The sequence below is a fragment of the Polistes fuscatus genome, unplaced genomic scaffold, assembly GCF_010416935.1.
Source record: "Polistes fuscatus isolate 324 unplaced genomic scaffold, CU_Pfus_HIC Scaffold8, whole genome shotgun sequence".
Classification (NCBI taxonomy): domain Eukaryota; kingdom Metazoa; phylum Arthropoda; class Insecta; order Hymenoptera; family Vespidae; genus Polistes; species Polistes fuscatus.
Window position 1 is genome coordinate 6,108,305 of NW_025113162.1, and position 12,789 is coordinate 6,121,093.

At 31.4% G+C, this 12,789-nt stretch overlaps 1 protein-coding gene across 14 annotated transcripts in view; it reads right to left on the bottom strand.

Annotated features, from left to right (window-relative positions):
- The window catches only part of LOC122524814 (uncharacterized protein CG43867), a 134,726-nt gene that overhangs the window by 120,915 nt on the left and 1,022 nt on the right, over nt 1-12,789 (bottom strand). Inside the window, exon 1 of one of the 14 annotated variants that reach the window (XM_043647261.1) lies at nt 12,516-12,694. The exons of 10 other annotated variants lie outside the window; for them this stretch is intronic. The gene's annotated coding sequence lies outside the window, so the exon portion shown is untranslated. Of the gene's footprint in view, nt 1-10,637; nt 11,032-11,056; nt 11,136-12,430; nt 12,695-12,789 lie in introns of those variants that run through there. 3 more of the 14 variants (XM_043647260.1, XM_043647270.1, XM_043647265.1) reach the window with 3 other exon arrangements.

Genomic DNA, 12,789 nt, shown 5'->3' on the forward strand with positions numbered 1-12,789 from the left:
GGTTCACTTATCGTCTCCTCCTCCTCTCTTTCCTATCCTTCTTTTTTTTTTATTTCTCCTATAACATGATTCACCCCTCTCATCCTCCGACCTTTTTCCAAACATCCCCTCTCTCTCTCTTTCTCCTTCTTCAAAACGATTCACGCTCCTCCAAATTCTACGGTATATTCCGTTTATGTATTATTTATGACCCGATAGATCCTCTCTCCATCGAAGAGAAACGAATGCGATTTTTTTTCGACGAATAGGAGAGAGAGAGAGAGAGAGAGAAAGAAAGAAAGGCATAATTTATTCGACATGCTAGCTGTGTAATATGCAAAGGGCGCCACTACTCCTCTCTTTTTCTTCAAATTGTCAATTGAAGGGGGTTAGGGGGCAGGGGGGGACTAAAGGACAATGACGTTTCTTCTACCTGACCGTTGTCGTCGTCGTCGTCGTTCAAACTGCGACCCCATAACGGCAAAAAAAAAAAAAAAAAAAAATATCAAATAAAATAAAATAAAATAAGAGGAAAGAAAAAAAAAGAAGAGAAAATCCTTCGTTTCCAGCACCTTCGTGTGTCTCCTTCCTGTTCTTTACTTTACTTTACTTTACTTTTTTTTTTTCGTTTCTTATTTTTTTTTTTTCCCAACAATAAGTTTCAAGTACCTCGGTCTTGTTCGTATCTTTCTTTATCTCTTACGAAACTCTTCGGGTTCGAAGTCGCGTGCGAAGAAACTATCCCTGGCGGATACGTGACGGGAATGTATCGTGAATGTTAATTGCGAAATAGAAAAGGATATGCACGAAGAAGACTTACGTCGGAAAACTTACGTCGTGGAATATGGAACTGTGGTGTCCCTTTGCTTGATAATATTACGAACGATTCATCATTGCAATAATAAATGGAAGAAAAAATTAATCAATCTCCAGCCCCCCTCCTTCCCTCCCCCAATAAAAAAATAAATAAAAGTAATCTAGAATTTTTAACAATAAACTTACGAGACTCGCGTTATTTCGTAAAAATAATTTTATTAAAATAATATTATAAATATAATTTGTAAAATGTGTAGAATGAAAATTCATTAAATGTATATATATCATTCATTTCTAATTCATTATTGCAATAACAAATGGAAGAAAAATTAATCAATCTCCAGCCCCCCTCCTTCCCTCCCCCAATAAAAAAATAATAAATAAAAGTAATCTAGAATTTTTAACAATAAACTTACGAGACTCGCGTTATTTCGTAAAAATAATTTTATTAAAATAATATTATAAATATAATTTGTAAAATGTGTAGAATGAAAATTCATTAAATGTATATATCATTCATTTCTAATTCATCATTGCAATAATAAATGGAAGAAAAAATTAATAAATCTCCAGCCCCTTTCCCTCCCCCAACAGAAAATAATAAATAAAAGTAATCTAGAATTTTTAACAATAAACCTACGAGACTCGCGTTATTTCGTAAAAATAATTTTATTAAAATAATATTATAAATATAATTTGTAAAATGTGTAGAATGAAAAAATTCATTAAATGTATATATATCATTCATTTCTAATTCATCATTGCAATAATAAATGGAAGAAAAAATTAATAAATCTCCAGCCCCCCTCCTTCCTTCCCCCAACAAAAAATAATAAATAAAAGTAATCTAGAATTTTTAACAATAAACCTACGAGACTCGCGTTATTTCGTAAAAATAATTTTATTAAAATAATATATAATTATATATTAAATAAATATATAATAATATATAAATTATATATATATATAAATTAATAATAAATATATATAAATATATAATTAAATATATATATAAATTATATAATATATAATAATAATATAATAAATTATATAAAATATATAAATATAATTTGTGTGTAAAATGTATGTAGAATGAAAATTTATTAAATGTATATATATCATTCATTTCTAAATAAAAGATATTATATTACTCTTTATCTAATTGACAAAAAGTCTCATTCCATATTCAGATATATGTTTTTTTTGGAGCCCACCACTCAAAGTAAAAATTGTTGTACATAAAGGGTTGTTAAGTTTAGCAATAATTAACGAAAGAAAATCAAATCTAAAGTATAAGATGACGATGACCAAATATAGTAATGCGAATGAAAGAAAAGTTCGCGCGTGTCACTACGAGCCACGCTTCCTATTTTTATTGTCATTTCCGGTGCGTAAATAGCATCCATCTTCCGTGGCTATCACGGACTTCTCTTATTCTAACATGGACTAATAAGTGTAAGTATACTTATTGCTCGACCATAGCAACAGTATACCATAAGCATTTTGTAATTCTTTACGTAGCCTTAGAACCCTTTTCTGCACGAAAAAAAGACAAAATAACGCATATTACGAGTCCGTGAACATTATTATATCGATCAAAAAACATTTCTAACGTAATTTTTAATCAAATATATAAAACGTTTAATTTAATAATTAAAAAGAAAAAAAGAAAAGTAAACAAATCGTTCTCGTTCTTACAGAACACGTGTTTATTTTATTAGAAATATTTTATTTTCCTCAATATTTGCAACCCCCCCCCCTCGTAACGTTACTATAATTTGGACAATTAACAAATATCGATTGAATACAAAAAATTCAAATCGTCTTCGTATCAACTAGGTATTATTTTCTAATAAACGACAACCCTTTTTGTTTCCATCACATTTTTCCAATCCTTAAAACTTCACTAAAGTTCGTCGACTTTATCGCAAAGCGTGAGAGATAGTCAAAATATCCCTGAAATTATTTTTACCATCTATCTTTTTTCTTTTTCCTCTCTTTTTTCTTTCCCTTCTTTCTTTATTCAAGAGAACAGATTTTATAGATGGGAGAAAGGGGAGCGTGGGTAAAGAAGAAAAAAAAAGAAAATAAAATAAAATAAAATAAAATGATAGCGAAGAATAAACGAGGTTGCCCCGATTTAAGAAAGAACGACCCGTCAAACGGGTGGGAGGGGGTGGTGATGGAAGGGCGAAGGGGGAGGGGAATCTCGTAAAAAGGGCGCTTGTTTTAAGAGATATCGTTTGACGAGCATCACCTTCCGGAGGGGATGTTCTCGCCTGAAAACGCACGCCATCTCGAAGCCTCGAAACTTTACGAGCGAGGAAACAACGGGGGGAATGACGATACAACGGTTTGCAAAGTAACGGAGAGAAAACGAGAAAGAAAGAGAGAGAGAGAGAAGGGGAAAGAGCTTGAAACGAGTTTAAAACTTTCTGACAGCTCGTTTTGGAAGTTGAAGCCTCTTGGAAAAAAAAAAAAATAAAACAAAATAAGGGAGAAAGATAGTGATACGACAGGTCACGATTTTTCAATACCACCTATTATATTTAAATCAATATTTGTTGGATTGAATCATTGTTTATAATGTATTTTATTAAATAAAATGATCGTTTATTCGTTATACGAATAGATAGTTTTGTTTTTCTAAATTTTAATTAATTTTTTATTTTATATTTCTTAATTTACTTTTTTCTAAATGTTGATAAAATTTGTTTATTAATCGTACATCAATGTTACGTATTAATATTTTGTTTACGAATGTTGATTACTTGTCAAAAACAAGGCTTCTCGAAATGTTTCCACTTGACAAGCCCCCCCCTTCCCGCCCCCCAAATTGTACAAGCAAATATTTTTTCGACTCTGTATATAGACTTTATACTATCTTCTCTTTTACTATAATAAACTCACTAACATACAACACGTGTAATGTAGTCAAACTGGTTTTGAATTAATAATTTTTTGGTCGTTGAGAGAATCTACAAATTTGTTTTGGTCACTTTTTATTTTATACTCAAATTTCTGGCGTTAGCGAAATTTATTTGCGAATTTAAAATATCGAAATAATAAATATATCGACAATATATCAATTTTGAAAATAATAAATAATGAACGAAATAATAATCTACACAGAGACGAATAAATTGATGTATTAACCAATCATAAATATTACATACGAATATTTGAAATATTAATCGTATATTTAAAATACCGCGATGTGTGAACTGGTAAATAATTGGAGAACTTTTTAAAATGTCTTCTTTATTAAGAAAAATATTATATATAAAATAATAAATATAAAAGAGAACGTTCTTAGTAATTTTTTGATTTTTTATTTGTCAATATCTATCCATCCATTCATCTATCTATTTATCTATCTATCTATCTATCTTCTATTTCAGTCTTGTTTTCGATAAAATAATGGACGAAAGCAAGGAGGGTCAATTTACCAAGAAAAAGACGACTGTAAGTAGATATAGTTCGAGCTCGTCATCGAAGTGCACTTCGAAACATTATTCCTTAGTGCTTCATCGATTATTCGTCACTGTCAACAACGACGACTTTACTCGTCGTCTTACGAAAATCTACTACAATGTTTAATGTTTCGAACTTTACTTCGTCTTCGTCTTATTCTTCTTCTTCTTATTCTTTTTCTTTATCTTTCTTCAAGCAAATGTAAGTAATGTATTTAAGTGATTCACGAAGAAAACTTTAGTAAGATAAAAAAAGAAAAAAAAAGAAAGAGAGAAAGAAACAGATAGATTTAAAAAAAGAACAAAAATATACGAACTTTGTCAACGTTTGAAAGTGATGACTTGGCTTAATTGTTTTGCGATAATGAGGGGGATGAAAATGTAATGAAAAATAATTATCGAAGAAGGATTAAAGTATAGACAATTAAATAAGCCCTGGAATTATCTCTAGATATATATATATATATATATTTTTATGATATAAATACTGTAAAAGATAGGTCGAAACTTTCTAGAAAGGGCCAGGAGTACTTTACTGATATTTAAAATCAATTATTCTCGTTCGACAGGTATAATGATAGCTTATTTTTTAATTAGAAAATTAAAAGATTAACTGTAATTTTACGTACTTAGTTTTTCATATTGTTTTGTTGTTGTTGTTGTACCTAATACACAATAACTCAATATTATAATAATCGTTAACAAAAAAACCGCACATTTGTACATATATACAAAAATTTCTCAAACGTAAATTAATTATAATTCAATAGATTTCAAAATCTTTTCAAGATCTTTTCAAAATTCTTACGATAAAATATATTCAACAAATAGGACAAAAAATTACCATTATATATGAATACTAAATTTATGTTAATCTATCACGTCAGCAAAAATCAATTATATAATTCTACATATTTGTTTATTAATAATAATAATAAAAAAAAAGACAAAATAAAAATAATATATCGCGTTAGAAATATTTATAAAATCGTTTGAAATGGTCACCAAAATAAGAAAACAAAAGAAAAAGAAAAAGGTTAGTTAAACGGAGCCCTCGAGAGAAAAAAAGAGTAATTGATATTTTAAAATAACCTAAGTGGAAAACTTTTGACCCAGCTACGAAGGGAAGAAAAAAAAAAAGCTTCGGGGCCCACCCTTGTTATTGTATCAAGTATTTACCGTAAAAAGATCGTTCCAAAATCATGACACGAGAATGAGAAAGGGGGTTGAGGGGTGAGGGGTGAAGAGGTGAGGGGGATGGGCCGGGGGCAGGGGGAGGGGGAGTATATATAGGAGTAGTAACCCTTGAGTATCGCGTTGCACTCTCGGATTCCTTTGTTTGGACGAAAGGAGAGATCGAGTTTCGGGTCCGTACCTAATTCCACTTTTTCACGACGCACACGACGAATGAAGTAGGAGGGGGCGGGACTAGGGACTCGAACGGTGACCGTAAGATGACGAGGAACAAGATGATGATGAGGAAGAAGAAGAAGAAGAAGAAGAAAAAGATAAAAGAGGGATGGAAGTGGAAGAGAACGATGTGTTATGGCCAGTGTCTGTTGAAAAACACAATTTGTTGTTTTTTTATTTTTCTTTTCTTTTCTTTTTTTTTTTTTGGATATGACTCATCATCCGACCACCTATCAGGGTGAACCATAAGTACGTGCGTTTATTATTAAGTTGCTTCAGATAGAACAATTTTATTTTTATTTTGTTGAAGTCAATCAAATTATTTTTTATACGCGAGTGAATCATATGGGAAGAAAATTTGTTGGAAAATAATATTGATTTAATATACGTAGACTAAAATCTATTCTTTTGATCTAGAGAAACAAGTATTCGGCTAATTCATTATTTTGGTATTCTAATAGAGTTATGTAGGTTTACATTTATCATTGTAATATTATTTTTTTCTATTAATGTTAATGTATCACACGTCAGGATAAATTATTTATAATTCTCGTTGAAGAAATTGATTGTATTTTGTTCTATTAATTAAAAAAAAATGCGAGTGAAATATTAATTTAAAAAACGCACGAATTTATTTATGGTTCACTCTAGTATAAACAAAAACACTTCTTTTCTAAGAAAATTCGTAAAAAATGACGAAAAAATATGTAATTAATTTGATTTACCTTTTTTTCTTCCTCTTTTGATCGGTCGATCGATTTTTCGAAAATTATATTTGTACGTTAAAATTTGGGAAAGGGGAAGAGAGGGCGAAATAAAATCTGATACGAAAAACGAACGAATGCAAAAAAACTTTTTAAGAGACTAAAACAGTGTAGAAGTTTGTCGGCCGTGTATCGTTTGCAACTGAGAATAAGATGCACCGAGAGAAACTTCGAGCCCCGGAAAGGAGACTTCTTTCTTGTCAAGTAGCTAGGCTAAAGCTTCCTTCACAATCAGCAAGTAGTAGAAGAAGGAAACTCGAACTTCTTGGACTCTTTTCTTTTTTTTTGTTTTTTTTTAACTCTAATTAGAAGAACAATTATTTTTCAAGTGACGTATCAAAATAGGTACGAAAGAAAATAAAATGACTCGTATTTGTTTCGAATTTCGTCAAATATTCCGGACAAAAAATTCGATATGGAAATAGTCTATAGATTAAAATACAAAATTTCTATATAATATAATAAATTATCTATATATCTCAATTAATATAAATTTTTCTTATTTCTATATAATATCATTTAAATTATTTATCAATTAATATAAATTTCTATATAAAATATAGAAATTATATATTATATATTATATATATATATATATTATATATTAAATATAGAAATTATAATTATATAATTATATAATTATATAGAAAATTTATATATAAAATATAAAATCCTAATTAAAGTTATATAATCATCGATTTGTGTAGAAAATATTTTATTGGCAATTAAAATTCTCTGAAGACAATAACGATAACAAATATATAATTAAAAATAAGATATAAAAAAGTTGAATTGTGTTTTGTTTTGCGAGGATAAAAATAAATAAATAAGATGGTATGTGTGTGGATGTTTGAGAGAGAGAGAGAGAGAGAGAGAGAGAGAGAAATAGAGAAATAGAGATAAAAACACATGTGGCGTATGTTTACGCTAATATACTTAAGAAGGAAGTGATAAAAATCGGTAATAAAGGCCGATAAATAGCATAACGAGCAAAGTCCGAGCGCGTGTGCCTCCGAGGGAAAGGAAAACGAGTATTAGAGAACGGTATTAACGTTCTCTCTACGTAGTTTTAACGCACGTACTCGTCTCTGCCTTATCTTCGTCTATTAAAACGAGCGAGGTAGGTGTAGTTAGGTAGGTAGGTAGGTAGGTAGGTAGGTAGGTAGGAAGGAAGGACAATTGCGAGCAGAGTAGTGCACCAAGGTTTACATAACGATTCTCAATTTTCGAGCTTTCAAACCTTCGTACACGGTTGCAACGCAACTAAACAATAGAGAGGAAGAAAAAAATAACAAAAAAACATTGCGATAAGGACAAATATTTTTTAAACGAAAAATATACTTTTTAATGGGAATTTATTCTTCTTTTTTCTTTTTATCTTTTTCCCTCCAAATTTCATCCGCAGAAAATTGAACAACACTGTTAACAAATAAGAAAATTAACGAAATTTACAATAATAAAGAAATAAAAGAAAATAGAACACGACTTATGCTCTTTTAAACGAGATATATTATTTCATTTAATTGAATTACGAAGTTATGCATTTTGTACGAATTATAAGATATTACTATAATAATAAAACGAAAGAACGATTATTAATTAATTGTATATGTTTTTAAATAAAAATAAAATAAAATATAAATAAATATGTTCGAATATAAAATTAAAAATCGTTTACGAACGGTAAAAAGCGTTTGAAGAATTCAAAATGACCGGAAGGAGAAAAAGGAAGAAGTTGGCGATAAGAAAAAAGTTGCTGCTGCCCCCCTGGATATAAAAAAAAAAAAAAGAAAGAAAAATGTAATCTGATAGAAAAATATATAGAAAGACGAATGAATATAAAGTTGGGAAGAATCGTTGTGAACGGTAAGGAGTTTATAAAACGTAGACTAGAATGCATCGGCACGTCGAAGACATTTCGATGTTCGTAACTTCTTGTGGGGATCGAAGAAAACGTGGCTCTTCGAAGAAAACTCAGACGCAAGGCAAATACCAATAATAAGAAAGGAAGAAAGAAAGAAAGAAAGAAAGAAGGTAAGAGAAAGAAAAAAAAAGCATATACTACGTAACGAGCATCTGTCGATCGGTCGTTTGCCCATATCGCCGTTTATTAAACGTATAAAAGATGGAGGACGCAACCAAGCAAAACCTTATTTTAAACTTTCTTCATCTGACTTATTTTCATTTTAGAAACTTTTTACGATTAATTGTTCTTTTTTATCTAATTAATTTTCAAAGACTTCTTTTTTTTTTATACAAAATATTTCCATTCCAATACATCGTCGCAATGTTTTGTTTAGTATAAATATATAATTATAATTTAATAATATTTTAAATATATGTGTAATCATAATTTTTAATAATATTTTCAATATGTAATAATTAATTTGTAATATTTTAAACGTATACTTAATATTTATAATAGGACCATACTAATAATTCGTTTATAATTCAAATCCAATAAATAACGATAAAATAATAAAATAATAAACTCAAATATATATATACTGGATAATATCAAAAATACCTACGTAATATTACAAATAAATGATTTCTTTTAGAAACTCGTTGTCCTTGTTAGGCTCATAATTTTACGGGGACAAAAAATTAGCCTAAAATATCGAGTAAAATAGTAATTGATTTTGAAGATAATCTGATTAACTTTCGATCTACTATTGCATTTTTATGTAATCGACTTTTCGTTCGAAAAAATATATTAGTATTTATTGCATGATCTAATGACTATACTCGTCGCAAAGAAAATGAATAATTTCGTTAGAATCAATCAGGAAATATTTAAACGACCGACGAATATCAGATGTTTTCTTATCTCGTTGAAAAAAATATTCAAAACGTATTTAAATAAATATTCAATTAGTCAACGAGTTCTAAGAATTATCAATTTAACTAATACGTTTCTCTAAACGTTCCGTTTTCATTTCTAATCTCAATGATAATATTTTCTATCAAACAAAAGATTAAAAAAAAAAAAAAAAAAGAAAAAACAAAGTTTAAATTACCTAGCTCGCGAAACTCTCGTAAGAACAAACATTTTCTCGATAGAATACTGACGAAGGAAAACAATTTCTCTTTTAAGTAATCGCCGCCATCTTGAAAGCAAAAAAATTTATAGAAAAAAAATGTTAAAAGGTTATCGGTAAAAAAAAGTGTCATCTATCATACATAATCGGAGGTAAACATTCGTTATACATATTTAAAAGAACAAAAGTCGAGATGATAGTTGATTTTATTACGTAAATGCGTCGTCATACTCTTCGCCATATTCCTCGTAGGTAGAGAACCAATAGAAAACAAGACGTATATGTTACAAAATAGAGCTCTTAGCCAATCGAATAAAAACCTAATGTAATTCTATTTGTTCGCATTGAAACAAAAGTCGTTTCGCTCAATTATTTATGGATATGTATTAGTATTTATGCGTAGGATATTAAATTCTCGTTTCTCAATCTTTTCTCCTGTAAAATCTATCATTCTTTATCTCTAACGAAATAACACAATATAAATGTTTGTAATAAAAAAAAAATTAGGAAACAACAAAATCTCTGTATTTTTAAAGATACGTCCGATAGTACGAGTATTTCAACTAGAACTTTCTGAAAATATCTTACAAATTAATTAACTTTTCTTGCTTCTGGCGTAAGTTATTTGCTACCATTCCGTTTCCCATTAAAAGTTTGATGAGGCTTAATATTGGACGGTGGTTCGCAGATTGTGAGTAACTCTGTTAGACTAATTAATGATTTTTGAAAACTACTATTTATTGGTATTAGTATTTATAATAAAATATCAGTATGTATTCTATCAATCTGTAACTTCAAAATATGAACGTTATGTTAATGTTCCTGTTGAATAAAAATTCATAAAAAAATAAAAAACTAGTAAAACGATTTCTACAATGCAACAAAATACTGACCAAACGAAAAGAAGTGAATCATTAAAAAATATGACTACGGGATGATGAAAAATGGGGACAAAATAAGTAGACTATATACCCCTCGTTAAAAAGAAACGTTTCTAAACGAACGGCATCATCGAACGGCATATCACGATGCTCGGAAAAGGCGATTGAGGAAGAAGATTCCTCTAAGAAACGAGCTCTGGATTCTCTCTTTCTCTTTCTCTCTTTCATTCTCTCCCTTCTTTGTCGGTCCTTAAGAAAGGATACCAGAAATACCTTTTTTACGAGTACAATCACCCCGAGAGATCGTCGAAGCCACGATCCGAAGAACGGCCGAAAAGGCTTTTCAAACGAGCGCTTCTATATCTTCTGAGAATACTTTTCTTCTCTTCTTCTCCTTCTTCTTTTTCTTCTTTTTCTACTTTCCGTTGAATACACGAGTCGAATGGTACGAACGGGTGTACACAGAGAAACAAACAGACAGACATAAACACGCATATAACCATAGACGACGACGACAACGACAACGACGCGACGATACAACCAACAACGAAGATGAAAACGACACAAGCATGCGGGTATGAAGAAGACTATGGTTATATACGTACACTAGTAAATACTCTAACACATGAAACATATATGCATCGTACCACATATCATGTATATATATATATATTGTTCATCGTTCTGCTTACGTAATCGGGCCAACGCGGCAGAGATAAACAAACATTTCGTTCGCGTATTCAATTTCCGGTATAATTTCCGAAACTCGATCGATCTGCGCTAGAAAGAAAAGAAAAAAAGAGAAAAAAATAGAACAAGCGTATACAGATAAGATTGTACGATCATTTGAATATTATTAGTTTAGCGCCATTTTGATTTACAATCGAAATTACACGCGCGCGAAATTTAAACGTACGATACGGGAGATACAATCGATTTTCGACGATATCGTTTTGTTTTTCATCTTCCATTGGTAGCTTAACGCAGGAATTCAATTGTTAATTAATAAATCTTAGCGAATAGATGGAAAATAAATATAGAAATAAATCAAGGAACGTTTTTCTTTGATCTATTTTCGATAAGTGTACATTAAACGACTAATCAATTCTATTTCTATGCGTAAAAAAAAAAGAAACATTTCGAAACGAAAGACAACTCATAAAGTGCCGTTAAAAACTGTCTCTTTCTCTCCTCGTAGAAAGTTTTCCTGTAATAACAACGGAATGTAATATAACGTAAGCAAAACTTGATTCGACGAGGCATGTTAACCTTCTCTCCATAGAGAAAAAGAAAAAGAAAAAGAAAGAGAAAGAGAAAGAGAGAAAGAAAGAAATAAGGAAAGAAAAAGATGGATAGATAGACGAACGTCCTTGAAACGAGAGGCGTGGACGAGAAACGATTTCGAAAGATCGATGACCCTTTCTACGAGCAATGAGAAAGAAAGAAAGAAAGAAAGCAAGCAAGCAAGCGAGCTAATTAGATAGACAAGAAAGATAGACAGAGAAATAGAACTAGAAATAGAAATAGAAAAAGAGAGAGAAGTTAGGTCAAGAAAGATCATTCGAGAATGCTCCGTTAGTCGATCAAGCTTGAAGGCTATTTAACATTCCCTGTTTGGAAAGGACGCACTTTAGGAATCGCAGATGTCCGCCGGTCGGACCTGGCGTTGCTAGTTTTCAAACTTGCTCCAGCTAGTTCCCTTTACAATCTCTCTCTCCTTACTCTTTTATTAGAGTGACATAGAACAAAAATGAAAAGGCAGTAGAGTGTCGTAGTTGGTCATAGAACGACGACGATATTATTTCATTGGTTATCTATCTGACACGGTGCGAAATAGGCGCGAAAACGCGAGAAGGGATGACAGCTCGCAGGAGAGACGGCAGCAAGTGGGTCAAGACCTCTCGGAAGGGAGGTAGAAGTAGAAGTAGAAGTAGAAGTAGAGGTGGTGGGGAGGGGGTATAGGGAGGGGAGGATTGGTTGGCACGGTGGACGGAAGGGACAGGAGGAGGTGGGTGGGAGAGGAGGAGTCGTCGACCGATTCGATCTCTTTCTCTGTGGCGACTCACCTTCTCTTTCTCTCTTTTTCTCTCTTTCTCTCTGTTTCTCTATCTCTATCTCTTTCTCTTTCTTTTTCTCTCTCTCTCTCCTTACTTCGATGTGGAGTCTGCGGTAACGGCTCGTAACGATTTGAAACGGGCGCACTGAGTCCGGCGCTCCATGCCTGGCGTAGACGCACCGTGGGCCCCCACGAGCACCACCAACAGCAGCAGCAGCAGCAGCAGAAGCAGCAGAAGCAGCAGCAGCAGCAGCAGCAGTAGAGCGGGCGCCGCACCACCACCACCACTACCACCACTACCACTACTACTACTACTACTACTATTCCTTTTACTACTACTAATATATAGGAGCACCACTACTACTAATT